The sequence below is a fragment of the Falco rusticolus genome, chromosome 4 (assembly GCF_015220075.1).
Source record: "Falco rusticolus isolate bFalRus1 chromosome 4, bFalRus1.pri, whole genome shotgun sequence".
NCBI classification, from domain to species: Eukaryota; Metazoa; Chordata; class Aves; order Falconiformes; family Falconidae; genus Falco; species Falco rusticolus.
The window spans coordinates 101957475-101971207 of NC_051190.1; positions in this window are offsets into that span (position 1 = coordinate 101957475).

Sequence of the window (13733 nt, forward strand, 5' to 3'; positions counted from 1 at the left end):
AACTAAAGCAGGGGGCAGAGAGGCTGGAGTCAGGGTAATAGCGAGAAATGTTCACACAGACTAGCCGGGCACTCAGCTTGCAGACTTGGAGCTGACAGGGACAACTTGCCATGTGCCTCTTTTTTTTTTTTTTTTTTTTTTTTTCCCATTTTGCTCCCAAATGGGTAGACGTGCTCCACTTGGTCCCAAGGGCTGCAAATGTGACACAGATGAAGTTCTTCTCCATCTCTTTCCGAAGTAGGTTTAGCTTGTACCAGATTTTTTGCCTTCTCCAGGGGGGAGAAATTGCACGTAGGATTCCGGGAGCAGGACCACACTGGTTATGCCAGCTTTGCACGACCCAGGCAGAGACTACAAGAACTGTTAAGACTCTCAACCAGAATAAGGCCTGAGCTTTCTGCCAACATGAATCCAGCAACTGCATAGCCAGCAGTTGTCTTGAGACTCATTTTTGGTTCACAGAGTGATCCTTCCTCCCCGAGTTAAATGGCTGGGAATTGATTAAAAGATAAACTGATACATGTGGGGATAATTTGAGGGTGTCCGTTCAGATTTTGGTGATTCACTTTTGTTTCAGTTACAACACTAGTTAAAAGGTACAGACCTGGGTATTTCAGAAAAAGGCTAAGCCTTCAGGAGGAATATATGTGATCATGCTCTGAATGTCCCAGATCATCTCTGTATGAATGTGGAAATATTTGCATAATGCATTTAATTGGCCTATAACAGACATAAAAAAATCTCATTGTGATTTAATGTAAATTTTGTTTTAAAAACTCCCTAAATGCGTAATTTCACAGTGCAGTCCCTGTTTATGGTGCAAATTCTCATAACCCTCTCCAAGAGCATTTTCTTCTTCCCCACCCCCTTTAAATACAGCCCGGATTCACTCAAACACAGTCACTGCCTTTCAGAGCTAAGAAAAATGTTGGACTCCCTTTTGAGCATAGACTGGAGTGTTCTTATCAGTTTCTGTGGACCAACTCTGTGCTAGAAGCTGGCTGTGTTTTCAGTAATCCACTTAAACAAAAGCATTTCTCAACCCCCATCAGCATATACTGTACGCTGTATGCATTTCTCTCTCCTTGTAGCTGTCAAGTTGCAGTTGCCAAAGAGTTGCTGTTTGCTTAGGAAGTTGGCTGTGTACACTGAACTCTCCTGTTGGCTTTTAAGCTTCTTTTCATATTGGGAGTTAGTCACCAAAAACTATTAAAGACGAGTTTAATGTTTATATTAAGTACATAATATAAGAGTTAACTATTCAAACCTGTCACAATCCAGGCATGACTTGGCAAGCTGCCCTCTGCCTCAGTTGCATCTCTCTTCCTCACACGAGTGCCATGGCTCTTCTCCCACATGGGCACCTTCTAGCTAGTCTCTCTCATGAAGGGTCTGGCAGCAGGAGAGAGACTTGCAGGAGGTGGAGGCCTTGGGGAGGGCTGTGCTCAGGTGTCCCCCTCCAACATCCCTGACTGCAACCTGGCATCACAGCACCTCTCTCTCTCTCACGTGAGGTGAGACAGCACCTGATACCCAGTTAAGTGAGGAGTCCACTACAAGTGTATTTCAGAGGCCTGATATTTCTAAAGCCCGATGTTTCCATATAAGCACTGTTTTTATTTCATATCATGCACTGAGGATTGTACTACAGCTGCACTTTGGATGTTCAGAGAGCCCATGACAGTGGTAGGCACCACTAGAAAGATTCTGGATAGAAGGAATCTATCTTACCTGGAAATCCTCAGTGTAGGAGTAACTTTGTTACCAACAGTCAAGGAGGAGGCTGAAGTAAATGCCAATTTGTTCACAGATTTGTCCCTGACAAGCTTATTAACAAAGGCTCACGTCCTGCCTTTTTGAGTGCTATAAGCTTCCCTGTTAGGGCCAAAATGCAGCTTAATCAGGATTTCCTGGGCAACCAAAATATATATATAACATTTCTTTCCATTTTATTGTTCATAGTTCTCAGTTTTTAAACAGATGGCAGTTTATTACTTCTAGATTGAAACTGTGAATATTTAACCTCAGCCTGACTGAGGTAAGAAAGAGCCGGCTCTGAAGAGCCACAGGTTAAAGCTGTAAATAATTAACTTCAGCCTGACAGAGTGAGAAAGGGTCAGCTGATTTCAATTCACTACTCGGGCAAAATATCGAAGCACTGAATATTGTGTTTTCTTTCTGAGCCTTAGAAAGAGACACCCAGAACACAAACAAGCTAGTACCTCCTGTATCTCAGGGCCTCTTAGTGAAGACAAGCTAAATGCTTCTTGCTGTAGTTTTAGGTACAGCTTTTTAAAACAGTCCATAAAAACTACTGAGTGTGAAGGATTTCTCTTTAGTATTCCAACCATTTCTCAGCTCACAGTATCATATTTCTATCGAAATCCCACATGTGCTAGAGCGTTATTCTCATATGAAGAACAATTTCAAGCTTCCACAAAACTTGCATTGTTACTAAAAACTGTCATTTCACTCTACACGACATACACTTTTAACCCAAAATCATTGTAGCCACAGCCAAGATCTGCTGTTGTGCCCCGTCCAGCCACTATTTTGATTAGTTTATTAGCTCCCAGTGTTGCTTTGTTTAAGAAAGAATCCCACAACAAGCTGCTTCCCAGATCCACTGACTTAGAATTAAGTAAGGCCTATACAGCTGCACTAACATAGCATAATGTTTATGCCTATCTAAAGCTGACATACGTGGCTTAGGGTGAAGATATCTCACCTTACTTTAGCTGTCTAAAAGTTAGCCTTGGAGCGAAGTTCCAGGAGATGACTGAGACAAACGTAGCACCTTTCCTGCCATCTAAAGAAGCAGTCTCATTTGTGGATGAGAGAGGAGTCTAGATATTTTAAAATCCTCTAGACACATGAGCTGACAACAGAGACATCTACTTTTTAGGTGTTGGATGTTAGATGACATGAACCCTAAAGAAAATGTTCTCTGAATTGTATGCATCATCTAAGCTACAATATGCTTTACCAACTGGTAATCGTTTATCACTGCCTTGATTTTTGTTTGGAATGAAACAAGGCAATTGGGTGCATAGTATGCTGATATTGCCTTGACAAAACTACCAATGACATAACTAGAATACATAGTTTGACCAAAATAAAAACATCGATGACTCTGACTAACTTTTGTCATAACTACTTTTAAAAGTAAACTAGGAAATCAGCTTTGAAAAGTTGACACATCCCATTTTGATCTTTTTGTTATGATACAGATCAGGTTTTTGAAGCAGCCAATTAATTTTGAAATGTTTTTGTTTACTCCATCTTACATACAAAAGCAAAACATGGGGAGCAACATACAACACTGATTTCACTGCAGTGAAGGAAGAGGTTTATTTTCAGGGAAATTCTGGCAATTCAGTTCAAAATAAAATTTTGTAACCCTGTATTATGTGCAACCCCAAACTTCTGTTCCCTGCAGCACTCTGTTCACAAAGCTGATATTTGGCTGCTAATTTTCAAATTGAGGGTGCCTGGCAGGGAGTATTGGCCTTTCAGTGTAATTGATAAAAGCTCTGCCTGTCTTGTGCATCATTTGCTGAAGAACACATAGTCCTCTTTGGAGTGATGTTAAACTACTGTGCCTTGTATCACTGCTTGCATCACCTTTCTCTTTTAATTTAGGTTATCATGGAGCACAGAATTACAGTTAGCATTAAATGCAGTTTTCTTCTTTTGCATAATCACTGGTTTCAACTTGTTACTAATAATTTGCACCATTAAGAGAACACACACAGCCTCAAGCAAGGACATTTACAGAAGGTTACGTTCATTGGAAAATGTTTTGAAAGACTCATAAAAAGTGTTTGGACTTAACACAGCATTATGCTTATCTCACAGATATAATCAAATTAAAACATCTGTTGTGTATAATCATCCGTTAGAAGGAGGCAATCAGCTTGTTATCAACTCCTGCATACATCAGAAGCAACAAGAATAATGTTATCTTCAAGATTTATCTTAGTAATGCTTTCTGTACAAATCTCCTGAATGACATCTAGCAAAATAAAGTTTTGAAATATTATTCAAATTAGTGCTAGACTCCCTGGGCACTGCCGTTCACATGATCTCTGACTTATTAGCTAGAACTCAAATCAACCACTTTCAAGCTTCACTGAATTGGCTTGTTCTGTGTTTACTGTGTATGTATAAATACCCTCAAGAGTGAAAGCAGAATTACATTAGTGTCAGTAGAGATATGGTTCTTGTAGTGCTTCTGGCAGGGCCAGAAGCAGGAAGGACGATTATTCTCACCACACAACCTTTTATGTGGGAATTCCATTCTATTTTTCCAAAAGCAAAGGACACTTGGAGAATTTTATACTGTTTTCTTGAGTTTCTTTGACAATGGGTATCTGAGCTAGGGAAAAACCTTGCACATTTCCATAAACATGTTCTATCTTTTGTCTTAACTCTTTTACATTTTCAAAATACATGGAACCAAATTATTACAGAAACATTTGGGAGATGATTTAAACTGCTCAAAAATATGGTTACACGTGCAACCTGTCTCCATTACCACAAAATTTGTCATATTTATTATTATCAAAGCTTGTAACTTTAGGCTCTTCATTAGAAAGAATTTGAACATTGGATGCCAAGCCTCAGAAAATATCTGAAGATATCAAAGAACCTAAGTAGGGTAACACAGAGGCCCTTCTGTTTCATTTTTCCCACTGGAACAAAAGGCAGTTGTGAATCCATGATAGAGTATATTGCTATATCTAATCTGAAAGAATCCCAGTACTTCAACCACAAAGCCCCAGAACTGAGGAAAGTATCCTCCCATCTCACCAAGCAAAAAATCATGTCTGTGTTATTCAGGAATGCAGTACACTGATGATATTAAACTGACTCATTTGACCAGAATCTTTAAACAAATTTATTTGTGATCGCACAGCTGTTCCTCTCAGGAAGGAAATGCATGGTTCCATAATTTTTATCTGCAAGGCAACTTTATGATCTGTGGTCACAGGAGGTGGCTACTGTGCTTTAGAGGTCAGAAGCAAGCAGTACAGGAGGATCCAGAATGCCTTGGGAGCTGGATATTGTTCCAACTGACCCTGGAACAAATGGGCTAACTGCGGCTTGGAAATAACTTGGCTAATATAATGAACTTTTGCTATTTTCCTTTTCTGTGATTGAGAACATCACCAAACTAACCTGTGAGCACCATGTTCAGGCTGTGCATGCACAGTCTCCCATATCTTCCAGCTGGTATAACATCTCCCCAGTTGGAAGATTTTCTCCATGCAGTCCTACCAGCCCTGAATGTTAGGCAGGCTTTTCCCTTCACAATTCAGGCCAGACTAGCTGTGTTACCATCAAAAGTTTCAATTCTTGGCCAGAGCTGTCTAATACTGGGCAGTGAAAATGACAGTACTCACCTGAAACTCTCACTAGGTGCGAAGGATAGCAACTCCATCTCACAGTCTGGGACAAGCCTTAGGGGTGTTAAAGACTTCTGCAAGGACCAGGGAGAGGTTGTTAAACCACAGCCTCAGCGATATTCAAGGTTTTCTGCCTCAGTATAACAATACAGAAGCTATTAGAGAAAGCTTTAGTGCAATTTATACCCATCTTATTACTCTTTCACAATATTAAAGTGTTACAAATGGTCCTTAATGTAAGTGAGAATTAGATACTTTGCAGTTAATAGAAGATGCATGATTGACTCCACTGTCTATGGAGAAATAACATTGTGCATTTTCTGTCAATTTGGCATTTCTGGAGTGTCAGTTCCCCAGGCTCTACGTCTAGATATGGACTGTAGTGATGCAACAAATGAGCATTGCTGGTTTAAAGTCAGTCTTTCCTTCTATACAAAGGTGCATAACATTTCTCGCTCAACTTTGGCCTATCTTTAAGAACATTTTTGTACCTCTGGTGACCCGTGGCTGGAGAAAGTGATTTGGTTATTCTCCTGCCTACTCCAAATTGAGCTGCAATTGAGTCCGATGAGGGATGAGAGTGTGAGTGAATATTTGTTGTCTCTTCACATGCTTTGAAATATAGATAAGGACACATGTTCTCTAGTGCTACCGAGTTGGATCTCTGAATCATGAGCAGTTGCAGCCCTCCTGTCCTGAGGAACCACCGTCCATCTAATATAAAACTTGATTAGAAATTGAGGAGTTTGTAAGCTTTATGGTGAGGTAAACAAGACAGCCAGGCAACAGGGTGGGATGTTGTACAGAAAAGTGTAGTGGTGCTCATTAGTGAGTGAGGAGATCCTGTTGAAGTTGGTTTGAATTTTCTGAAGAGCTTCTATAGTACTTGCTATTTGATGCATGTATTTGCTTGCCATAAGTATTAGCCTGGTTTTCATCTCTACTTTACTTTGATGACTTTTTACTGTGATTCAAAACCAAGAAAAGACTGAAAAATCAACTTCAGTAGTTTCCATCACAAATGAAAAGTAATTTACAGCTGTCTGCATGACGTTACTCCTATGATTTCAGTGGTTTTCCTTTAAAAGGCATGCTCTTCTAAATTGGCATGTCTTTCTTTTCTTCATTTTGTTGTCTTTCTTTGCCTCCTTTCCTTGGGTTCCCTTCTCCTGTTCTTTAATATGTTTTTCTTCCTTTTTTTTCTTTTCCCCAGGTTATTTGTTCTGAGTGTTTTAATCTCTCCTCATTGACTTTTCCTCTGGGTGTCAATTACAGACTGTTATTTTAAAAATAAATCCTTTTTTTAACATCTTTGCCATTACTGCTATTTCAAACCATGGTACTGTTAGGTTTAACAAGCTGCTTCTTCAAAAGTGTGTCTGTTTCTGTGTTTGTGTGTGCACATTACCTTTTAATTCAGAAGAAATTCCTGATGATTAGTTTCACAACTAGCAACAAACACACTTAGTTAATTTATCAGTGGTAAAACTTCTGGGTCTCATATAGCGGCTTTTAGTCAAAGCCCAGAATAAAGGGCATTGTGAAATGGAAGTGGCATAATACACTCGACAGCTCTTTTATTTGCCCTCTTAACCGAAATGAAGAGTCCCAGCCCAGGCTGGTCTCCATTCCATTACCACCCTCAGCAATTTTTTCTAGTTACTCTCAGATGTGCTGATAAGTGGATACATAAAGCCCTGGAAAAAGCCATGGCACTGGAGTCCACTTTTTCTACCAGTGTAATCATATATGTGTGCGTGGTGCTGGCAGGGTGTAACTGAACTGGGGTTGGTGTTGCAGAATGAGCTTGGCCTCCTGTACAGAACCTGTTTCCTTACCTCTCTGATCTGCTCATGAAGCCTAGTGGCGTATTGGGGAGTACAGATCTTATTTTCACTACAAAAAATGTGCTTAATTTGCAGCAAGGACACAAACTGACTCACGAGAGTGCTGAACATCTTCTGGTTCTGTCCCACAGTTTGCCCTGGTTGTAAGCTCTTCCACCCTTCCCATGGACTGGATCATTAGCTCAGATGAATGCTGCACTGAGACCCACTCCCAGACTTGCTCGACACGCTCTCCTAGGAGACCCATAGGGGACAAAGGTAGATAAGGCTAACTTACGCACTCAGGTCCAGGTTACCAGAGTCTAGGCTGCCTGCAGTGAAGACCTATCTTCCATGGGACTAGTCTGGAAGCTAGAACACTGGCAGACTTTTACCATAACCCAGAGCTGTAGCAGGATGCTGCAGTCTCAGAGCATCTGCTTTCTGTCCTGCCCTCCCCCCTGCTGTCAGTGCGTTCTCTCACCTGCTCCTTCCAGTTCCTGAGTGCTTTCTCTCAGTCTACCCCCTGCTACTTCTAGCTTCTCTCAGTTCTTGCTAGTAGCTACAGCTGGCAGGGTTTGACATACTTGCTTTGGGTTGCTCTGCCCCTCAAAGGAACGCTGGGGTACGTGTCCCTGCCCATCCTGTATGGGTTACCCTCCATGCCTCTTGTGGAAGCTTTTACATGGTATTTCATATAAAGTTTCTCAAAACCAACAGAGATTCAAGAAAAAAAGCCATCTAAATCACCTATTAGGTCATTGTTTAATTTCTTTCCTTACTTAGCTGCAGTGGGCAAGAGAATTTAAGAGGTAGACATTATTTTTAGCACTGAGTTCCCTTTAATATTGTGATTAAAGTTTGCTGGTGCCACAGTCCTATAATCATTGACAAGAGGCTTTTCATCACTGACTTTCTACGCAGAAAAATGTGGAGTAAGTGCTGACTTGGACTCTTTAAGAATTTGGACATCTAGCTCCTGCTTATTGATTGGTTTTGATGTTTTTCATCCTCTTGGGTGTCAGTGAGAACAATAAGAATATGGAAAAGAATGAATTTACAGACAGCTCAAGTATTGTTCCTTCCCCATACCAAGCCAGACATGGCTGTCAGCCCAATCATTTAGTAGACAGGCTCCAAAAGTCTTCAGTCATGCAGAACATCCCCTGAAAGTCACAATTCCTTCCACGTGCCATGACGAACTGTGCCAGCTGCAGTTGCATTGCATGCTCCAGTCAGAGCACACAGCCAAGCTCTGTTGACCTCCCGTTTTCTGCTTACTGCCCACGCACCTCAGGGCAAAGGAAGCCATGCCTTTGGTGGGGCTTCACTGGCAACCAGAAGGCAGGCAGCTCAGGGAGGTGACGAAGGGAGCAAGGTACCATTTGGCCTGTTCTGCATAGACATGTAGACCTTCACCTCACTGAACTGCAAGTCAAGTAACCTGAAGTATAGCTCAGAATTTTCCTTGGAGACAATGGCTGGAGGTAACCACTAGAGGGACCTGAATCTTTTTTTCCCCTGCTAATTTTTGCAAAAAAATACCACCCTATTTTTTTATATTGGAATAAACCACTCAAACTGCAAATTATCACCGTTGCACCATTCACGCTGACAGCCTGCTCCTCTCTCCAGGATGCCATATGAGTTTTCTAAGAATCTGAGGAAACCCAATCAATCTCATAGACTAAGAGATGCACTGCTCCCTGTGGAGTGCTTGAAGATTCTTGGCTAGAATGCATGGTTGGAGAAAGAGACCCCTGGGAAGAACAGGTAAATTTATTTTTTTATGAGTGATCATTATGACCTAAAAAAAATTAGTCCCTCTCCTTAGAGCACTGAGCAGATTTTTAGACAAATATGTGTATCTATTCTTATTTCTGTTGTTGACTTTTGTGTGGCACATGAAGAGACAAGATGGGGGATAACTCATACCTCTGTGGACATGTTTTCTCGTGTACAACATGGAAGTAATAATTACTACCCCCACACTTATCTGTTAGGGTATATCAAGCAGACTTTACTTCCCAGGTGGAAAGCACCATAAATGATATTTGTACTTCATAACTCTAGTTTTCTTCTACTTGGCCTTTCAGGTGCAAACATCATTCTCTTTGCAATGTTCATTCTGATGACTCTTAAGAAGACATCTGCAGTAGCAAATGTGACTTGTCTGGGGCATGCTAACATCACCACTTACTATTGGTGCCAATCATAGACCGGCAACATGAGCTTCCAGGTGTGAAAGAAGTGGTGACAGCTGAGAACTGGCAGGTGCTGATAGAGTGTGTAAGCCAATATGCAATAAGCAGCAACCAGTGTGAACTTTGCTTTCAAAGCCTAACGCACATTTTGCGAAGGCTGCATTTGCAGCCCTAGACAGGAATTAGAGGTTGTTTTGCAGCAGCCACAGAGTAACCTTCTGCTCTTGTGCTACAAAGGGTGCACACCACTTTCAGCTATTGCAAACTAGTTTACCGCAGAGACTTCCTTGTGGGCTTACCCCTGCTGTTTGTACAGAGGCAGCTAGGTCTGCTCAGAGTATGCAGCTGGTGGGGGCTTTCTGCCTCCTTTTACAGCAGGGAGCCATTTCTGGCCTTCATCTACACCATTTTAGGAGATGGGCCCCAAGCTGTAAAGCCTGAATCTGAACCCAAACACAGTTTTCTTTAGCATTCACAGGAGATCTCATCCTATGTTTGGGCTTGCTCCATTCAGATCAAAGCCCAGCTGCAAAGCTTGCCTTCCAACCAAAACTTCCTCAAAGCTTTGGGGTTTGGGGTTGTAGTTCTGGTTTAGCTCTGTTTCTAGATATTTTTGAATTTGTACTAAATTTAAGGCCAGACCTTTGTCCCATTGAAGTCAGTAGAGTCTTGCTTTCTTGACACTGATTTAGAAAAGGCATTTAAGTCATATAGGTAAGATCGATGCCAACCAGAATTTTCAGGAATTTTCCTACATGTCTAACATTTATGGCCAACCAGACACCTTAGGTCTGTAGAAATCTCCATTTTGTGATTACATTTTATCTCATTAGACACACGGCCCTCCCTATTTAGTATTACAGCAAGAAACATTTCCAAAAGAAAGTCATCGTTTGGTTTGACCTATAGATTCTAATAGTTGTTTTTGGGGTGGGGGGTTGTTTCCTCTAACAGATTTAGCGTGGAGATAGGATAACAGATGACAGTGGACCGCCAAGCCATTCCAAGCCAATGGCTTTTATGTTTCTGTCATTGTGTAAAACCAAGCAGGTGAGAGCTGATAGTGTGCTGAATGGCTCAGAACACTGGTTGTTTGAAGGAGAGGACAGCAATGTACACAGAGCACAGCACAGCCCAGGCTCACAGAGGAGTTTTTAGAACATTTTTTGCTCTTAGCTCTGTGTTGGAAAGGCTTTTGGAAAACATCTTGCTCTAGGAAAAAGAGCCTTTCTAAAGCGTATGTTATTAGTTATCTTTGTTTGTAACAAAATTAAAATTGAATGGGTTGTGCTCACTGAGCAGCACAGAAACAGCAGTTGGCTTGAAATGAAATAAGCTCAACTTGAACACACTCAGCTTCAGATACATGTTAAGCAATTTCCTGGTAGAGGTGTGATAAAGATTATTTGTATAAACAGTCACTTCTCCAGCTGTGTAGAAAGAAACACTATCAGTAGCAGGGGGTGGCTGTGGTCACTGTTAAGCAGTCTCAGTGACCTCTGATTACTAACCTAGCACTCCTCTACAATGCTCTAGGGTGCTCCTGAGCTGTTGTCAGCCTCTGAAACACACCAGTGGTTTCAGTTCAAAGTCTGTGTGAAACTTCATTGTGTTGGATGATGGAAATCTTCATGTATCTGAATTTCATTTCGGAGGCCTGATGATGACAGCTGTTTTTTAAATGCTTAGAAAAGAAGCAAGAGCAAAAAGACTCTACCAGACTTCAGAGATCAGAACAGAGCCCTGGGAAAATCTGCAGCTGCAGCAGCACCTGTCTCGTCAAGGTACTATGCATGTAGGTTAGGCTATGTAAGGAAGGAAGGAGGAATAAATCCATGTGGTTACGTGTGGTGACATCTGTTACTGCTTTTACTGTGTGAGTATAGGCAAGATATTTGAGATTTCAATACACAAAAAATAGGTTCTGCGAGGAACAACCTACTAGGTGTCCACGCTCCCGGAAAACAAGACACTTAGAATACTTCCACATTTATGAAAGGGGAAGGGAGCATTTTTGAAGGGGTCAGCCTCACAATACAACAGTGTTGTGAGTCTCACATAACTATGTGGGATGCTTTCCAGCAGCTGGGAAGTGGGCAGAGAAGTACCTGGGAAAAGTCCTTTGTTACCAGGGTCACGTTTTAAACTTTTCCCCCATATCAGCTTTTCTACATGCAGGAATTCCCTAGCACTGTGCCATAGTGAAATGCTTCAGGCTTTTATCCACAAAACACCTTCATTATAGTACATGCACAAGTGATGTAAATATTTATCACAGTACACGAGGATTCTCTTTGCTGTTCAAGGGACTAGTATATTTATTGTCTGGATGAAGTAGTCCTTAAACAAGAGAAGAACTGAATTCTGTAAGAAACCAAGATGGTGGATTGTTCCCTCAAGAAAAACAGCAGCCACACCCCTGTGCACCCCCTCCAGAGCCATCAGAACAGCCCTCTGGGCAACCTCTGCAAAGCAACCCACAGCACCACAGGGCAGAGGGAGAGGTGAAGCCCCTTCCAGTCCATGAAGCTTGTCCTTCAGTTGCACATTGCCTTTTCTAGAAGAGTTAGTGTCTCCACATTTTCTACCACAAAATGACTGTTTAAGCTTAGGGCAATACTTCAGTATGGGGATACATACAATTAATGGAAAAATCTTTCCCTACCTTAAAATTGGGGGGGGGGGGGGGGGGGCGGGGGGAAGAAACAAGGCATATTTTAAAGTTTTGTGAGCTGTTGGATATTTGGGAACAAGGTGATAGTTACCTCATTCTCTCTTTCACAAACCACACCTTGTCCTACCTTTTACAGTGTATGTGCTTTCAAACTCTTAGTATGTATCATTTCTTTCATAGAATCATAGAACCATAGAATGGCTTGTGTTGAAAGGGACCTTAAAGATCATCCAGTTCCATCCCCCCTGCCATGGGCAGGGACACCTTCCACCAGACCAGGTTGCTCAAAACCCCATCCAGCCTGGCCTGGAACACTTCCAGCGATGGGGCATCCACAGCTTCTCCGGGAAACCTGTTCCAGTCTTCCACCACCCTCACAGTAAATAATTTCTTCCTAATACCTAATCTAAATCTACCCTATTTCAGTTTAAAGCCATTACTCCTTGTCCTATCACTACATGCCCTTGTAAAAAAATCCCCTCCCTTTTGGTAAAGTAAATTCAGGCAGAATAATCTGCAATAGAATTGTTTTAATTAGGGAGAGAGCTGTTGAAGAGACTGCCAAGGGAAACAAGAGAAACAGTCCCACCTCTTTTTAACCGGGTGGAAAGATGTTCTTGGAGAGTTATGTGCTGAGAATTCATTTGTAGCATAATGTCTTGGCCCTGTACAATATTTTGTTTGATTGCTGTGGCAGCAGACTTACCTACAATGGTTTCACAGAGAGATTAAAGCCAGGAAAGCAATTTTTGCTGGTAAGAACTAGAAAGAAATGGCTCACCACTGACAATAAGCAGTTCTTCGAGGACTACCAGTTTACACACTCAGATTGGCAGAGTTAGCAAGAGTTTTTGCAACAGTGCCATCTGGTCTTCCTTTGGAGGAGAATGCTGTACACTTGTTCAGATGTAGCACTGCACAAATGCATTGTTTAAAACTGGCCGATATTTGTAATGAGGTTAGTGTTGAAGTTCAAGCACTTCTGCAATTTGGTTAGCACAGTTAATTTGACAGGTGACTGGGTCTCCTTCTGAGCTGTGGCAAAGAATAAAATATGTGCAGTCAAATTTAAAGGTGTTCAGCCTTCTTCCTTGAACAAACCGTGCCTTTCTCAGAGGCTCTTGAATTGTAATCAGAACCAAATAGATTAAATCAGTGTCTTAAGAGAGAGACCTGTGGATTTATTTACCTTTGCTAATGTCAATCTGTATTAGACAATCAGGGTTCAGTGTGAATCTTTCTGGAAAGGATGAAGGCAATAGTGCTCCTTTAGCTCAACTAGCAAGGTGCTGCTTTTAATAGTAAAGCAAAATACTAAACTTTTTCTCAAGGACTGTAACTCTTTTACTGTTATTTACCCTGGGTGATTTTATAATTTCTAATGTCAGTGATCCTAAACTATTGAAGTCTTACAGAGTAGCAAGGACTCTCATGCTGGGACCGTAAGCAATTCTTATTTCTCAGCTGATCAGGAATGTTGTTTTCCTTCAGTGTGAGCTATAGCCATTGGATCCTTGCATTCATTTGTTGTGACACCCCTGAGAAATGGCTTCTCTGTGGTGCTATTCCACAAAAGAAGGAAAACAGGGAAGCAGCAAATATAGCAGGTTTCCCTGATCTG